Source organism: Lacerta agilis, chromosome 11 (genome assembly GCF_009819535.1).
Source record: "Lacerta agilis isolate rLacAgi1 chromosome 11, rLacAgi1.pri, whole genome shotgun sequence".
In the NCBI taxonomy this organism is placed as follows: domain Eukaryota; kingdom Metazoa; phylum Chordata; class Lepidosauria; order Squamata; family Lacertidae; genus Lacerta; species Lacerta agilis.
The window spans coordinates 12,534,121-12,550,601 of NC_046322.1; the positions used below are offsets into that span (position 1 = coordinate 12,534,121).

General features: G+C 43.7%; 1 protein-coding gene across 2 annotated transcripts in view; it reads left to right on the forward strand.

The window, feature by feature from the left end:
- Window positions 1-16,481, forward strand: part of RAB27B (RAB27B, member RAS oncogene family) — a 100,257-nt gene that overhangs the window by 55,454 nt on the left and 28,322 nt on the right. The window contains exon 1 of one of the 2 annotated variants that reach the window (XM_033164076.1): window positions 10,178-10,511. The exons of the other annotated variant lie outside the window; for it this stretch is intronic. The gene's annotated coding sequence lies outside the window, so the exon portion shown is untranslated. Of the gene's footprint in view, window positions 1-10,177; window positions 10,512-16,481 lie in introns of those variants that run through there. 2 annotated transcript variants of the gene reach the window in all.

The window sequence follows — 16,481 nt, forward strand, 5'->3', positions numbered from 1 at the left end:
CAGGATAAATTCCTAATATCTTCTGCTGAAGATCTGCGCCATTTCCTGGTCTTCCTCTAGTGCTCACCTTCAATGCACCAATCTGGAGAGACAAGAAATGAGGCCTATAAGTAATTGGCAGTCCTTCGATTTAATAGACCAGAGCAAATCTCTTTGTTCGCTACTTGAGTTTGCACTCGAACGAAACCAAACGGAGGAGGGGAGCAAGAGAGAGAAAATGATAGTGTAATTGTAGCTACTTTTAACAAGGCTGCAAGAATATTTCATGAAGCAGTTCTGCAGAACCTTTGGTGAAAAACATGTGTGGGATGTCCAGTGAGGGGAAATTGCCAGTTGTTTGGGAGTTTTAGTAGCTGTTGACAGTATGCTATTAAGGGAGGTACTAGTTTTCAGGTGTTCTGGATAAAGCAAAGGCATTCTTGAAGAAGACTGCTAAGCATGCTATTAAGTCTATCTTTTGTCTTTGCTGTAGTGGCATTTCTAGAGTTTCACAACCAGTCCATTTCTAAATCATGTCCTCCCTCAAAGAGGGCACATGTTGTGGTGCAACCTGGCTGGCAAACAAACCCTTGTGTTGTGGGTGGGTTCAATTGGATAGCCACAAAACCCTGTTGGTAGGTCCCTCGATGCTGCCAAAAACCAAACCAAATTCTGCCAAAACCAAAACCAAAATTTGAGTCTTGTCTTAATTTATTTAAGGGGGAGTTTAAAGGTCTAAACACGCAAATAAATAGTTTTCCACCAATGCTTCAGAAGCCTTCACTGCACCAATCTGCCAATTCCCCCCCCCACACACACACACACTTTTTTCATGGACTGTGTTCAAACTGCAGCACAAGTACAGTTTACTGCAGTTTTAGTTCACCATTTTAATTTATTTTAGTTTTTCTTCTTTCAGTTTAATGTTTAGCTTCAACTCTAGGGCAAAACTACATAATACAAAGAAAATGAACTTGCTGCATCTCAAAATCAAGAACAGATTTTTGAAAACAGAGGCTACCTCCCATTGTTTAAAAGCACTGGGTGAAAAGCAAGGCCTTCGTCTGGCAGCTCAAAGACTATAAAAATTGTGTCAAATGATTTTCCTTGGGAAGGCTATTCCAGACCCTCTAAGTGTCCATATTTTTCAGGGACATCCCTGATTTAGAGAAACTGTCCTGGTTTCTGATTTGATCCCAGAATGTCCCACTTTACCTTAGGATGTTCCTATTTTCATTGGAGAAATGTTGGAGGGTATGGATTTGGGAGTCACACAGGGCACCCCTGAAATTTGAGATTCCAAGGTATGCCACTGCCTGCCTGCATCAGTGATATGGTCAGGAGTGGAAGATAAACAGACCATGTTTTTGTTTGTTTGTTTGTTTCACGACATTTATATACCATTTATTGTAATAAAACCTCTAAGTGGTTTACAAAAGGATAAATGTTAAAATTATCAATAAAAGACAAATAGAGGTGTTAAAATATTCTTTAAAACATGTATTATTATTATTATTATTATTATTAGTTTATTATGTATACCCCACCCATATGGCTGGGTTTGGGTTTCCCCAGCCACTCTGGGCAGCTCCCAACTGAATATTAAAAACACAATAAAACATCAAACATTAAAAGCTTCCCTAAACAGGGCTACCTTCAGATGTCTTCTAAAAGTCAGTTAGTTGTTTATTCCCAGAGAAGGCCCTCTGCCTGTAACCTCACTTCTCGCAGTGAGGGAACCGCCAGAAGGCTCTCGGAGCTGGACCTCAGTGTCCGCGCAGTACGATAGGGGTGGAGATGCTCCTTCAGGTATACTGGGCATATTTGTGCACATCTAGATACTACTGAGGTTATTTACATACAGCATGAACAAAAAGGTTGTTCCTGCCCCAAGAAGCTTACAGTCGGTCTGAGAGCAGAGCAGAAGAATGATGGAAGGCAAGGATGACTATGAGCAATTGCAGACAGATATCAATTGCAGCTGAAGATGAAGGTGAGGGTTTTAAAGAAGCTCACTACAGCAAATTAATACTGTCTGTAAGTTAAAATTAAGTCGATATGAGGTGGTTAGTACAAGCTCAAACAATGACAAACCTAGACAGCATCTTAAAAAGCAAAGACATCACCCTGCCGACAAAGGTCCGTATAGTTAAAGCTATGGTTTTCCCAGTAGTAATGTACGGAAGTGAGAGCGGGACCATAAAGAAGGCTGATCGCCGAAGAATTGATGCTTTTGAATTATGGTGCTGGAGGAGACTCTTGAGAGTCCCATGGACTGCAAGAAGATCAAACCTATCCATTCTTAAAGAAATCAGCCCTGAGTGCTCACTAGAAGGACAGATCCTGAAGTTGAGGCTCCAGTACTTTGGCCACCTCATGAGAAGGGAAGACTCCCTGGAAAAGACCCTGATGTTGGGAAAGATGGAGGGCACAAGGAGAAGGGGACAACAGAGGATGAGATGGTTGGACAGTGTTCTCGAAGCTACTAACATGAGTTTGGCCAAACTGCGAGAGGCAGTGAAGGATAGGCGTGCCTGGCGTGCTCTGGTCCATGGGGTCACGAAGAGTCGGACACAACTGAATGACTGAACAACAACAACAACAACAAGCTCAGCAAGATGACGGCCTTTTACTTTGTGACCTTGCTGGACTTCATATTTCTTGTTTGTGTTTGGAGAGTTCTTTCTGATTAGAAATATATTCCATGCATTGGGTTATTCCGGGGCAATTTGTCTATCCAAGGAGATGCTTAAATTTAGAGTCCTCCTTTAAAAAAAAAAAAGCAGCAACAAATTGAATCTTGTTTGACTTGCTTCAAAGCAACACTTCAAAGCCGGGTCAATTCCCTGTTTCAAAAAAACCCCATAGTAATCATCAGCTTATAGAGGCATAGCTCATTTTTGAGATCCGACTACAACAGCTACCTTGGCTCACCCGGCAGTCTCGAATTGTAGTTGCAGGTTGATGGGCTCCTCTCAGCCTTTGAAGCAGTTCAAGGCTTGGATGATTATAAGGTGCATTCAGGACTTTGATTGACTGGTGCCTATTTCACTACTGTTCTTTCTAACTCCCAACACTATCTAATACTTGATTCTTGGAATTAAATAATGGGCAACATTAATGAATACCTTCACAGCACCAAGTTTGAAACTGGCTTCCTCATATTTTTACATAACAAGCTATATGTTTAATCAGTTTTATCTCTCAAGGTATTTATGTTAGTCCATAATTTTATCAGTGTTTTGCGACATCTGAGCATTTTTGGCAGTGTTCACAGAGGATCTTTTGTTTCTTTTCAGGTGTACTTGTCCAGTGCCACATGCGTTTTTAGAATGCTCTTTCTTATTGCTATTTATTCTATTTAAAATCCCATGGTTCCTACAAATGCTTTTTCCAAATTGATGGCTAAAATGTGATGCGCCCTTTTGGTGACTCTTTCTTTCTTTCTTTCTTTCTTTCTTTCTTTCTTTCTTTCTTTCTTTCTTTCTTTCTTTCTTTCTATATTATTGTAGCTAAGCACATGCTTCTCTAGATCATACTTATAAAACCTTATTTGTTAGTGAGGAAGCAAGCAGCAAACATGCACAGGATTCCTCCTCTCCCCTAGTAGCTGCTGCTCATTGGGGCCTGGAGCCATCTTCCCATGAATTTCTCTAATCGAGGGGTAAAGAACCAGATGTCATTAAACTAGAATTCCTGTTGGCTAATCTGGCTGGGGTTGATGGAAACTGGAGGGGTTGATGGCCACAGGTTTTCTACTCCTGGTTGAATCCCTTTTTAAAGCCTTCTGAGCTAATGAAGGAAGTGAGGGGTTGCTCATCCAGTTTGCAGATGGACCAGTTCTCCAACCTGTTACGGTCGTATTGAGTGTCAGTTCTGTTTTCTGAAGCATTCAATACCCCTCCCAGTTTATAAAGATGTTGAACAACAAGAGGCCCAGGATAGAACCCTGTGGTGTGGCACCCCACTTGTCATCCTTTTTCCCAGGATGAGGAGGAACCATTAGTGAGCACTCTTTGGGTTCAGTCAGTCAACCAGCTACAAATCCACCTAACAGTTACCTCATCCAGCCCACATTTTACCAGCTTCTCTGCAAGAATATCATGGAGGACTTTGTCAAAAACTTTACTGAAAGTCTCGGAGTACAGGATTACTGTGGCTAAGGAGCAACTAAAACTCAGAGATGTTAGGAGCAAAGGAACTTGCTTTATATAATAAAAATGGGGGTGGAGGCGCTCCTTCATGTATACAGGACCAAGGCCATTTAGGGCTTTAAAGGTCGGCACCAACACTTTGAATTGTGCTCAGAAACATACTGGGAGCCAGTGCAGATCTCTCAGGACCGGTGTCATATGGTCCTGGCGACCGCTCCCAGTCACCAGTCCTGCTGCCACATTCTGGATTAATTGCAGTTTCCGGGTCACCTTCAAAGGTAGCCCCACATAGAGCACATTGCAGTAGTCCAAGCGGGAGATAACTAGAGCATGCACCACTCTGGCGAGACAGTCTGTGGGCAGGTAGGATCTCAGCTTGCGTACCAGATGGAGCTGGTAGACAGCTGCCCTGGACTGCGCCTCCATGGACAGCTGTGAGTCCAAAATGACTCCCATTCAGGACCAGGGAGTCCCCCACACCCTATCTATATCTATATCTGTATCAAATCTTACCATTGCTCCCTTTCAGTATTGTCTACTCAGTGTAAGCTGGTGCAATGTGGTAGACAGGGCACCGCTCCACCAACCTCAACAAGTCTCCATCTGCCTGCCTTTTAACACCCAGCCCAGACGCTTCTTCTTCCTTGTTATCAATTTTGACCTTGTAGAACTCAGCAGGGATGAAGACAGGAACAAAGCTAAAATTAGTTGGTTCCACCCATCGTTGGCTTTGGCTCCAGCTGCTCTTTGCCTTCTGCCCAGAGGCGGTGCATCTTGTTTCATTGGCTGAGGTAAAATGGGAAGGTGCCACCCCACATGTGCCATGCCACCCCACCGCCTTACCTGAGAAGTGTGGCGGTGCCCATGAGGCACCACTGATGGGTTTTGGCGAGATCTCGCAAGTTCTCTCTGAGATCTCACCAGAAGCCTGTGCCACTGCTTGTGCTGCTTCTCAGCTGCCAGTGGGAGTGAATGGGACACCCTCTGGGTGCTGGCTCTTGGATTTCTGCCATCCGAGGCAGCTGCCTCAGCCCACATCATGGGAGGGCCGGCCCTGTTTCTGCCTGCCACTCCTATTGGACGCTAGGTACCGCTTTGTCTACGTAGACTAGAAGGGTTTCGGACAGGAGTTCCATGATAGAAAAAAAAGGAAAATCCATGTGCTAAATAAGCAAATAATGGCTGATAACATCTGTACAAGTGCCAACCTGTTTAGCTGGAGTCTTTTTCAAGAATGCAGCAAGAGGAATTCTGATTTGTCAGCAAAGAAGGTTTATGTGGCTGTTAGCCCAGGGTGGTACATTGTATAGTTAGCTTGTCATGTGAAGGTGACTCCTTTTCTCCTAGAGAGATTGCATTTCTTGGAGAATCCAAAGCTAGACTCAATGAAGCAAGCTGGCTCTGGAGCTGCAGCCAGTTAATGGCCTCAGCCAGTGCTATTTTTCTAGAAAAAGAAGTGCCAGAGCTCCCTGTGAACACCTCCCTTGTTCTCTTAAAATGGCAATGGCACCCACCTGAGAGGTGCTGGAACTGAGTTCTGGCTGGGGAAAAAAGCCCTCGTCTCAATTGTCAGGAGTTTGATATTTTTAAATTTGTGTGTTTGTTTTAATATTCTATTGAGTGTTTTTAGATGAAAATGGGATATAAAATCCTGTAGCAATAAAAAGCAACCAGCATTACGTGATATTTATTGTTCTTCTCCTTAGTTTGCTAATCACCTTCTACACAACTGTCTCAAGGTGATGTACCAAAAATCCAGCAAAACAGTAAGAAACAAAAACCAGCAAGTACATTTTTTAAACAAAACAAAACTGAAACCATACAAAATGGTGACAAAGACCCATTCATCTACCTGATAATTGTATGGTTTCAAGCCGTTCCATTTTTTTTTTTTACAAGTAAAAAAGGAATACGTTTCCTTATCATCCCCTCCATTTCTGATGTTCATAACTGAGTGCCATTTCTTATGTAGCCAATATGGAACCATCTGCAAAGAAGAGGAAGGTATCAGTAGGCTGAGGAAAACACCAAAATTTGCCGAAGTACACACCTAAAAATCTTTAGAGAAAACAACCATTTGGAGGGAACTTCACAAAACATCCAGACATGTTCAGTGGGGTCACGCGATGCTGGCTGACTCTTGCCGAAGGGTGATAAAAAGGCCAGGAGGAAAGAGGAGTGGAGTCGATGGAGGACATAACCGTGCATGCACACGAAAGCTCATACCAGGAACAAACTCAGTTGGTCTCTAAGGTGCTACTAGAAAGAATTTTCGATTTTGTTTTGAATAAAAAACATGTAACTGGAGCCTCTTGTTTGGAGTCCTACTTGTATAACCCTATTTGCATGCTGGTTTGGCTGTTGCTTGATTGTCGTGTGACACCGTATTATGGAAGTGGTTATAAAGGTTATTTTTGCCCCATCTTTCTGGGACATCTAAAGTGTCAACAGTTCACAGGAGTGGGGGAACCAAGCTTGTGAACTAATAGTATGACAACAGGACAGGGTGTCGCAAACCCATCATAGGAGTTCACATTCAGATTATTTAATACTAAGTATGCATAAGGGCTCCTATTTCTGTGAATTCCTCTGTGAACTGACCCCTGACCCCTGCCTCTCAGACGAATGTGTTGACTGGTGTATAACCATCCTTTCGATTTTGCACTTCTCTGAATTTTGCAGCGTTGATATTTGGCTTGAAAAATGTGTCAAAAATGTGTGCTATGGGATGAAATATGTTTAGAAATGCGTGCCGTGTGTGTTTAAATGTGTAATTTGCACGTGAATTTTAAAAAGCAGATTCATGCCAAAAAATAGAATAGAATGGGGCAGAGTGGATTTATCAATGAAGCATGCATCATTTTCATGGACCAGAAATAGAACGATTCACCCATCCCTACCAGTTCATTGTTTCATTGTTAGGCATGAGGAAATGGACACGGAGGTATAAGCAGTTCTCATTAAAGTTGTGTTCGTAATCTGCATTAGACAGGATCCCTTCAATCATGGTTGCTGTTGCAACTAGGGAAAAATTCAGCGTAGTGCTAAGCAGATCGCTCTGTCAGTGCAAACAATTTAGTAGTATGAGAACATTTTTAAAACATTTCTTTTATAAGGATGTTACGTTGTGGGGAAGGATTGTAACCCTTTAATATTCAGAAAGGTAAAGAAACAATATTTCATTGTTACCAAATATAGTTCTTGTGATATACAGCAGGCAATCTCCAAGCAGAATTTGAAAGAGGGTGAACGTGCTTGTTTTCCCGCCAGCCGTGCATACAGGTTAATTTGGTTTTTATAGCAATAACTGCTGTGCTTGAACTCCTTGTGCTTGATTTAAAGGTAAAGGTCCATTAGGTCCAGTCGTGGATGACTCTGGGGTCGCGGCGCTCATCTTGCTTTACTGGCCAAGGGAGCCAGAGTACAGCTTCCGGGTCATGTGGCCAGCATGACTAAGCCACTTACTTGATTTACTTTAAGCCAAACGTGGATTCGTAATTACTTCAATGCTGGGTCTATTCTGCACCCGTATCTTTAGCCAGCTTTTATGGGGAAGGATCACAATATGGTGGTACTGCTTCGCATGCAGGAAATTTTAGGCGCAGTCCCTAGTATATCCAATTAAAAGCATCCAAGGTAGCAGGACTGGGTAGGACTTCTGCCTGAGACCTCGGCGCAGGGCTTCTAGTCAGAGTAGACAAGCCTGGGATCAACAGGATCAATCATCTCAGGTTTATATAATTCGGACATAATATGCCACACACAATAATGGTTATTGTTTTTATTAATTACTATTCCAGCACAACACTAGTCTGTATAAAGAAGGAGGATGATACCTAGAAAGCTTATGTAGCTTATGCATAAATAGGACAATGGGGGTGGGGGTGCGCTCAGGGCATGGAAATTTCTGTTCCAACATTCAGTAGATGGCCTAATTTATATGCTTCTTCAGTTCATCAGGGGCTGAATTATTTTTATTTGCCATCCGTGTGAGTAAGCTTGCCAAATCACCTATATATGGCAATGCATGTGACTTCTTCAGGAAGAAATTAACATTGCAATTACATATAGCTACTGTATTGGGAGCAGAAACATTCTCTCTCTCCCTACCAGGGATGCAAGTGGCGCTGTGGTCTAAACCACAGAGCCTAGGCCCTAGGGCTTGCCGATCATAATGCCAGCGGCTCGAATCCCCGCGACGGGGTGAGCTCCCGTTGCTTGGTCCCTGCTCCTGCCAACCTAGCAGTGCAAAAGCACGTCAAAGTGCAAGTAGATAAACAGGTACCGCTCTGGCGGGAAGGTAAACGGCATTTCCATGCGCTGCTCTGGTTCGCCAGAAGCAGCTTAGTCATGCTGGCCACATGACCCAGAAGCTGTACACCGGCTCCCTCGGTCAATAAAGCGAGATGAGCACCGCAACTCCAGAGTCGTCAGCAACTGGACCTAATGTTCAGGGGTCCCTTTACCTTTACTGTATTGTGCTTCTAGAGAGAGCAGAAACATTCTCTCTCTCCCTACCAGGGACATCTACGTTTTACTTCCATATTATTTAGCTACTTTTGGACAACGGTTTTGAACTTTTGACTTACGTCTGAACTACTGTACTGATTACTGACTTTTATTACAGCTACTCATACAAAGTCAGTGGCGGTTACTTTTATGCTGCCAGTCAGACAGAACGAAGGGGGGGGGGAGTCTGACTCCCACCCATCCTTAATTTTGAAGTGGGGGAGGGGGGTACCCTCTTCCTTCAGTCTTGCAGCCAACGCTTTCCAAAAGGTCCCACCAAATGCTGTTCCAGGGATTGGTCATTCATATGAAAGGACATGTGTGACCATACTGGAAGTTATGGATAAGTTCAACTTTATATTTCCTCTTTGCCAATGTCTTAACTACACTCATAGAATCATAGAGCTGGGAGGAATCCCGAGGGTCGTCTAGTCTAAGCCCCTGCGAAGAAGGAATCTCAACATGTGGTCACCCATCCAATTTGAAACCTTACCAGACCCCGCTTAGCTTTGCAAATGTGCTAGCAGTTTTATTGCTGCACCACAGGACCGCTATGTATTATTACTTCACACACCCCATTGCTAACGAGGTGTTATCAGGGCAGGGTTATCAGTACTCAGCAGAATGAGCACAACAGTTCCCAAATGCAACAGGGCCAACACACCAAATTTTGAAGTAAGGGAGCCCCCTGCCCACCCCACATAAAACCATTATCTAAAGTTACCTTTCTGCATCACTGTACCTGTCTCTGACAAGAGTTGTTTGACAGGGGTACAGTCTCCCTCTGAAGGTTGTGGACTCCCTTTCATTGGATGGTCTTCTGTCATAGATGCTTTAGTTTAGATTCCTGTATTGTGCGGGGGGGGGGTGGACTAGATGACCCTCAGGGTCCCTTCCGTCTCTACAATTCAATTAGTCTATGATCCTCTCAATGAAAACAGGTTTGGGACCTAAACCTAGTTAATCTGTAGTCACATTTTGACGTTCCTTTTTATTCCTCTTTGGCTGCTGTTTTCTGGCAGAGGATGCAACTTAAAAATCCTTAAATAAGTATATATTTACAGTGCAAGCCTATATACAGTCTACTCAGAAGTAAGCCCTGTTGAGTTCAATGAAACTTACTCCCAGCTTAATGGGCAGGATTGCAGGTATATTTTAATTGGGAAAGGGTGTTTTTCTAATCACCTTAGTAGAGAATTCTCAGGGCAGGCTGCAGCAGGTAAAAACCCAAGTATCACAGAACAGCAGTCAAAACAGACCAATAGCTTTCACCTGAACAGATAATATTCCCACTTTGGGCACTAAAATGGATCCTTTTGAAACTCGGGGCAGCATAGCCAATTCTTTTCACCGAACGTCATTACAGAAACAGACAGACACGCGCGTAAAGTTGCAGCGAGTTCGCCGTACAGGGAACGGAGAAAAAGCGTGCAAAGTTTTGGCGACGGGGACAGCGCTTATTACAGTATTTAGCAGCCGGCGCTGTGTGTGACTGAGTCGCCAGCCTGATCTGCCCGGGTTACATCCTGTACGTCCGTGCGGACGGTCACGGGGAACGCCTTTCCTCTCCAATCAACCTTTCCAGAGAGCAGCTTCTGTGAGCTCAGAGCTGGAGGGTGGTGCCGAGCGCGCAGCAAGGAGACTTTCGCTGCTGGCGAGGGAGGAACGCCACTTTTCCGGACTCCTTTGTCCTCCTCCCCTTTCCCTCATGCTCTTCAATGTTTCCAAGGATTACTAGATTGCTTTGGGGTTTTCTTTTGCTTGTGAGGAACTGACTGCGGCGGGTGAGAGTCTTTTGGGAAGGCGGAACAAGCATCGGACTCTGTAACCAGGCACCAAATCCACGGGAAAGAAAAACTTCGCGTCCTGGTAAGTTTCTGGTCGTGTCGGGGTATTATTTTCTGGAACGCGTTTGCACACCCTGATCCTTACCAGCGAATCGTTTAACTGCTCCGTCGCTTTGCTGAAAGGAAATCCGACCAGGAGATACACTGTAGCAGCAGGCCTGAAAAACAAAACAAAACAGCAAGCAAGTTTGGATTATTGTTATTATTTACTACCTGTGGTTTCCTTTTTGTGATTTCTGCGATAGCCTAATGGTAAGCCAGGTTTTCAGAGCCCAAACTTTTGCAGAGCAATTCAGAAACAACTTGTTTGAGTGCTGAACCGCTCGAGATCCCAGGAGCTCAGGAGCCCCCCCCCCCCTTTTTGCAGCTGAATTACACATGGAGGTTTTAGGTGAGATTGTAAAAAAACTCAAGGCACATTGCTGTTTGCTTTTTCTCAGTGTTAGCGTAAAATCCTCAAAGTGGAAGTCTTCTAAAAGAAACTTAACCACTCACTAATATATTACTCAGCTTTTTGAAACGTGCTTTGTGCAAAAGGCAACTGCCTGGTTGTAGTATTTTTGTAATGTGGCTGTTCGTTTTAAAGATAGTGATCTCTGATGATGTGTACAGGAAGTGTGGTGGTTACTTTAAAAAAAAAAGTTTTATCCTGCTCTAAGATAGGAAAATGTGATGATAGAAGGTGATTTGGGTTGCCATAGTATGCAGACTTTCCAGAGAGCAAGCCCCACGGGACACAGTGGGGTTTACTTCTGAGCAAATTTACATAAGAATACACTGTGTGAACTATATGCAGCAAATTTTGGGTGCAATCCTGTAGCTATGTACATGGAAGCAAGCCCTTTTGAACTCATTGTGTCTTACTCCTGAGTAAATGTGTATAGGATTGCACTGTTATTACCTGAATTGCTGCAATGAGGTGGTGAGGTGAATAGACAAAATATTTTATTCACCATACCTGAACATCTTTAAAGTTGACTCTACTCATTTCAGCGGAGCTTGCGCAAAGAGAATACGCCTAGGCACATAGCCTTACAAACTGACATTGACACCTTGACCTTTAGAAGTGTAACTGAAAACAATAGGACTTCCAAATAGTTTGTTCAAGTTCAGTGTGTTGGATGAGTCAGGCAAGTTTGGCTAAACGAGTAATTAAGCATGGGAAAATGAGAAAGCTACATGCATAAATGAACTAGGAAAAAAGAGGCATCTATATCCTGTACAGTGGTACCTCTGGTTGCGAACGGGATCCGTTTGGGAGCCCCGTGGTATTTGGATTGGTGGGAGTTATGGATAAGCATATGTCAAATACATGTAGGTGGGGCCGTTTTCTACTGCCAGAGAAATGTGGGAAAATATACTGGGTTCCAAAACTGCTTCCGTTTAAAGTTGATGGAAATTTGGCCACAAACTTCTGCACAGGCAGGATTGCAAGCAGCATTCTGTGGGGTAGCATGTGGGTGCGCTTAAGCAATGAGCAGGCTGACACAATTCTGCTCTTTCCCAGTGATAAATCTGTATCTTTGTTTCACCGTTTGGCTCCGTGTAGTGGATTTTTATACCAGTGTAACAGAAGGTAACGCAAAAATGTTCTGTGTTGGAAAACATTTTTGGACACTGATGCGTGCATGTGTTGGCTGCTGCACCTGTGCAGTGGGAAGCTGAGGTTGGCCTGATATATGCGGGGGACATCATCACAAGGGAAGTACCGGTAGTCTTCACTTTTGTCAGCTCGAAGGAATTGGTCGGGCTACTGTAGCCTAAGCATGTGGTTTTGCACGGGAAAAGCAGACCAACAGGGTGTGTGCTTCCTCCATTATTCAGTCTTGTTCAGCTCCGCATATTGCATTAGGCACAAACCCTTTTAATTGACCCACCAATTCATGGCAAGATTCTGCCATAGTGCAGATGTGGCTTTACCAGCACATGTTCCCCTTGAACTCAGTAGGATATTTTCCCCCCTCCATAGGTGCCTATGAATCAAGAAATCCACCTGTGACCTATGAACCAAGAAATCCACCGTTTGAATCTTGCCCCTGTCATGAACTCATTTGGTAGCCTTGGGCAAGCCAGTCTCGGCCTCCCCATCTGTAATCTGGGCATGTGGGGAGGATAACATTACCGACTGAATTCACAGAGTTGTTATATGGAGTAGAACTACTGGTAGATAAAGCACATGAAAATCACTGAACATTGGGAAGTGCTATACAGTACAAATGTTAAGCTCTGTTAAGATTGAGTCTTAGAAATGTCACCTGTCCAGTTTTTTTTCACCTGGACAGATAAATTCTGGATGCTCAAAGTCTAAGAATGGCTTGGAAAGGGGGAGGTTGTTTCTCTTCTCTGCCCACCCTCCCTTGCTGTCATTGCACTGACCCCTGGTGGGGCTCTTTCTTCTGTTTGCTCAGTTCTGCAGGAGAAAAAGAGAGAGAGAGAGAGAGAGAGATGGAAGAATAATCTGAATCTTAAATTCAGTTCTCTATATTTCTGCAGCAATTTGCACCCCCCCCAAAAAAAAATCATGAAAATCCCACAGCATTTTAGCACACATTTCTCCTAAGAAACACATTTTGTATGTGGTTTTGATGAAAAAAAATGCATTTTTAATGTCGTTTCCCCCAATATCCACTCTCTTATGAAATTATGTGCATTTTGTAAATGCTGTTTGGTAAGAGAACAGTATCACAAGATTTGGAAAAGTGCAAATTTTGAATGATGGCTGCGTTTCAGTTCTCATATCCCCCCCCCCAAAAAAGTGTGAACTGGATAGATTCACTTTTAAACGTGAACTGAATTGAATTTACCCCTCGCCCCTACACAGAGTTCAAGCTTTTGCCTCTCCATTTGGAGCCCCAATCTGGACCCATAAAGGTGAATCATGACCGCATGTGCCCTATGTCAAGTAACAGAAGAGAACAACCTCGGGAGGAAAATATGCTCCAAATTAACCTGTCCCCAACCATAACTGTCTCTCGGGGCCAACTGTAGGTTGAAGAGCATAAACCATGGGTGGGCAAACTGATGTTTCAGATGTTGTTAGACTACAACTCCCATCCTCCCCAACCATTGGAGCTGAAGGAAGTTGGTGTCTAAGACCACCTGGAGGGCATCATGGTCCTCCATCTCTGACATGAAAGAGTCCTGCTGGATTGGATCAAGGGATCATCTAGTTCAGCATCCCATTTGCCATAGATGCCAACCAGATGACTCTGCGTAGCTCACAAACCAGACACTAAGGCAACAACTGCCCCTGGTTTATCTGATAGTCAGAGATAAATGACTTCTAGACTTGGTGGTTTTGGATCCAGGGCTGGGGTTGGATCTTTATCAGCCTGAGCACCACATTCCTTTCTGGTCAAGCTTCCAGAAGCCACATGTTGGTGGTGGGCAGGACCCGAGGCAAACAACAGAGCAATGAGTGTAAATTTTACCTTTGCATATTAGGGTACTATCTACACCAGGCTTCCTCAACCTCGGCCCTCCAGATGTTTTTGGCCTACAACTCCCATGACCCCTAGCTAGCTGGACCAGTGGTCAGGGATGATGGGAACTCAAAACATCTGGAGGGCCGAGTTTGAGGAACCCTGATCTACACACCCCTACACCTTAATCCTCTAACCAGACAAGCAAGAGTCATTATCAGAGTTCAGAGACACCTTCAAGCCAGGCAGAAACAGTCAAGGAAAATGTGAAGCAAGACCTACTGATGGGTGTGCCCTGGGAAGAGAGGTTGTGGCTGGGCAGGGTATGTGGCCTGGGGTGGTTGCCAAAGTAGAGATTCCCAGGTGAAAAGGCCTGCAGGGCTGCATTTGGACCCTGGAGGCTGAGGCTCATCACCTCTGTTCCAGATAGACCTAATCTCTGTGAAGTTGTCCATTCCTTTTTAAAAGCTACCCAAGCTAGGGTTTTTTTATGGGCACCTGGAACAGTGAGATCTTCAATCGGCCCCTCCAACCACACCAGCATGTCTCCGTCTAAGGACACATCAGCTTGCCACTTCAGAATAGGGCTTTGAAACATTGATCTCGCTTACCTTGCTATACCTTGAAGCTCACAACAGTGATTAAAGTGGAACAAATACCATGTTTGGAGTTTCCTTCTCTAGAAACCAGCTGTGTCCATGATTTTTTGCCACTGAAAAATTATGAGAAGATTGGCGGAGGAAGCAACTTACTTACTTACTTAGCAACACATACAAAAGTGTTTTTTTTAAAAAACATGAAGAAATAGACAAAATAGAAAAAACAAAGAAACAAAGGATATAGTATATCACCATAACAATAGTTAACGATTAACCATTACAATTTTTAGCCTGCTGTATTTTGCATAAACGAGTTCCAAATTTCAACTTGACTTGGAAATCAAATTGTGGAGCTGACTTTTATAAGGTCGCACAGTGCATAACAGTAGCAGTAGCTGCGTGGAGCATGTGTTCTCCAGATCAGGCAGTATTTTGACAAATCAATGAAATCATCTTCCTATTAATGCTGTAGAGGCAAAGCACCAGTGGAAATTATATTTTGACGTTTCTGATGCTGACATTCGTGACTACCGAAGCAAAGAAACTAGAAGTACTTAAGGGATATTTGTTCAGAAGATATATACTTAAATTTTAAATCAATGTTTTATGGAACATGGTGCATTAAATTGCATAGCCTGGCACCCTCTTTATTTTTATTAAAGACTGGTGTCTATTACCAATTGAAAGCATGATCCAGGAGTAACTAATTTTACACACACACACACACACACACATATATTATCTCCCAACATAATGTCACACACAAGTGTGACCAAGAAACAGAATATGAGATGGCTTGATTTTTAATGGCTGAGGTCCACAAAACGGGTTTCTCCCCCATGCCAGTGGTGTGGCCTTGAGTGCAGTCCTTTACATTCTTACATTTACATAAGTGCATGATTGCCATTCATTATTGGGGGGCGGGGAATAAAGTGCTGCATTTAGAGAGAGCATTGCGGCAGCAGAAAACCTGTTCTCTTCTATGGATACTGGCCGGCCATCAGCAACAGAGACCTCATGGGAGGGCGGTAGCTGCTAACCCTCCTCTGCCCTCCAAAGTGTGCTTCAGGATCTGCAGCAGAGAAGCAATAGGATTCTGATTTGCAAACACAGGAGCTTGGAGAGGTGAATCCATCTCCCCATCCCCTGGCAGAATGCAGGTGGGAGGAAATAAGTATTCTTCAATGCCTCTTCTCCCTGACATGCTCTTAACAGAGTCACTTACATAAAAGCCATTTCCTGACGTCCTTCAACTATTGACCAAGTCCTGTTGTAATAGCAGCCAAGAAGTGGAACCACGACAGGGTTCTGGATGGGTTCAGTTCTTGATTAGCTCCCACGAAGTTATCAAAGACAAAACAAGTGGGCTGCCATTAATGGCAAACTTATTTGAGGGAGCAAGGTCAAACCTCTTCCATTCCGCCTTTCAAAAACTGGAGTAACAAAGAGATAAGAGGTGGATTTAGCATCTGTTCATGGTGTGCCTGAGAACACACTTCTTTTTTCTCCCACGTAGGGGAACGGCTGCAGTAAGCAGATGTATTTCAGGGCACCAAAGTGAAATGAAAATGTAGCCTGTAGCTACATTTGTGTGTTGCTTGGGAGGGTGTGAACTGATAGAGATGAAAAAGAGTTGTGTTTGGAAGCCCCAGAATTCAAAGCAGGTGGGAACCTGTGACACTCCAGATGTTACTGGACTACAAAGTGTCATACTCCCTGATGATTGACTATGTTTGCTGGGGCTGATGGAGGGCCCATCCACACTTTCATTTGCCCTGTGATTTCAAGCCATAGGCCTGAGAAAGTTTTTACAGTATTTTGTCTTGCCACGTTCCCCAAGAAAACATGCTGTTTACTGCTGAATTTCACAATCCACAGAAAACCCAATTGATGTTTGTTCCAGTTCAACAGCAAACTGGATTTTCAAAGGGAAAGCAGAAGGACAAAAAACAACAACACACCACCCTCTCA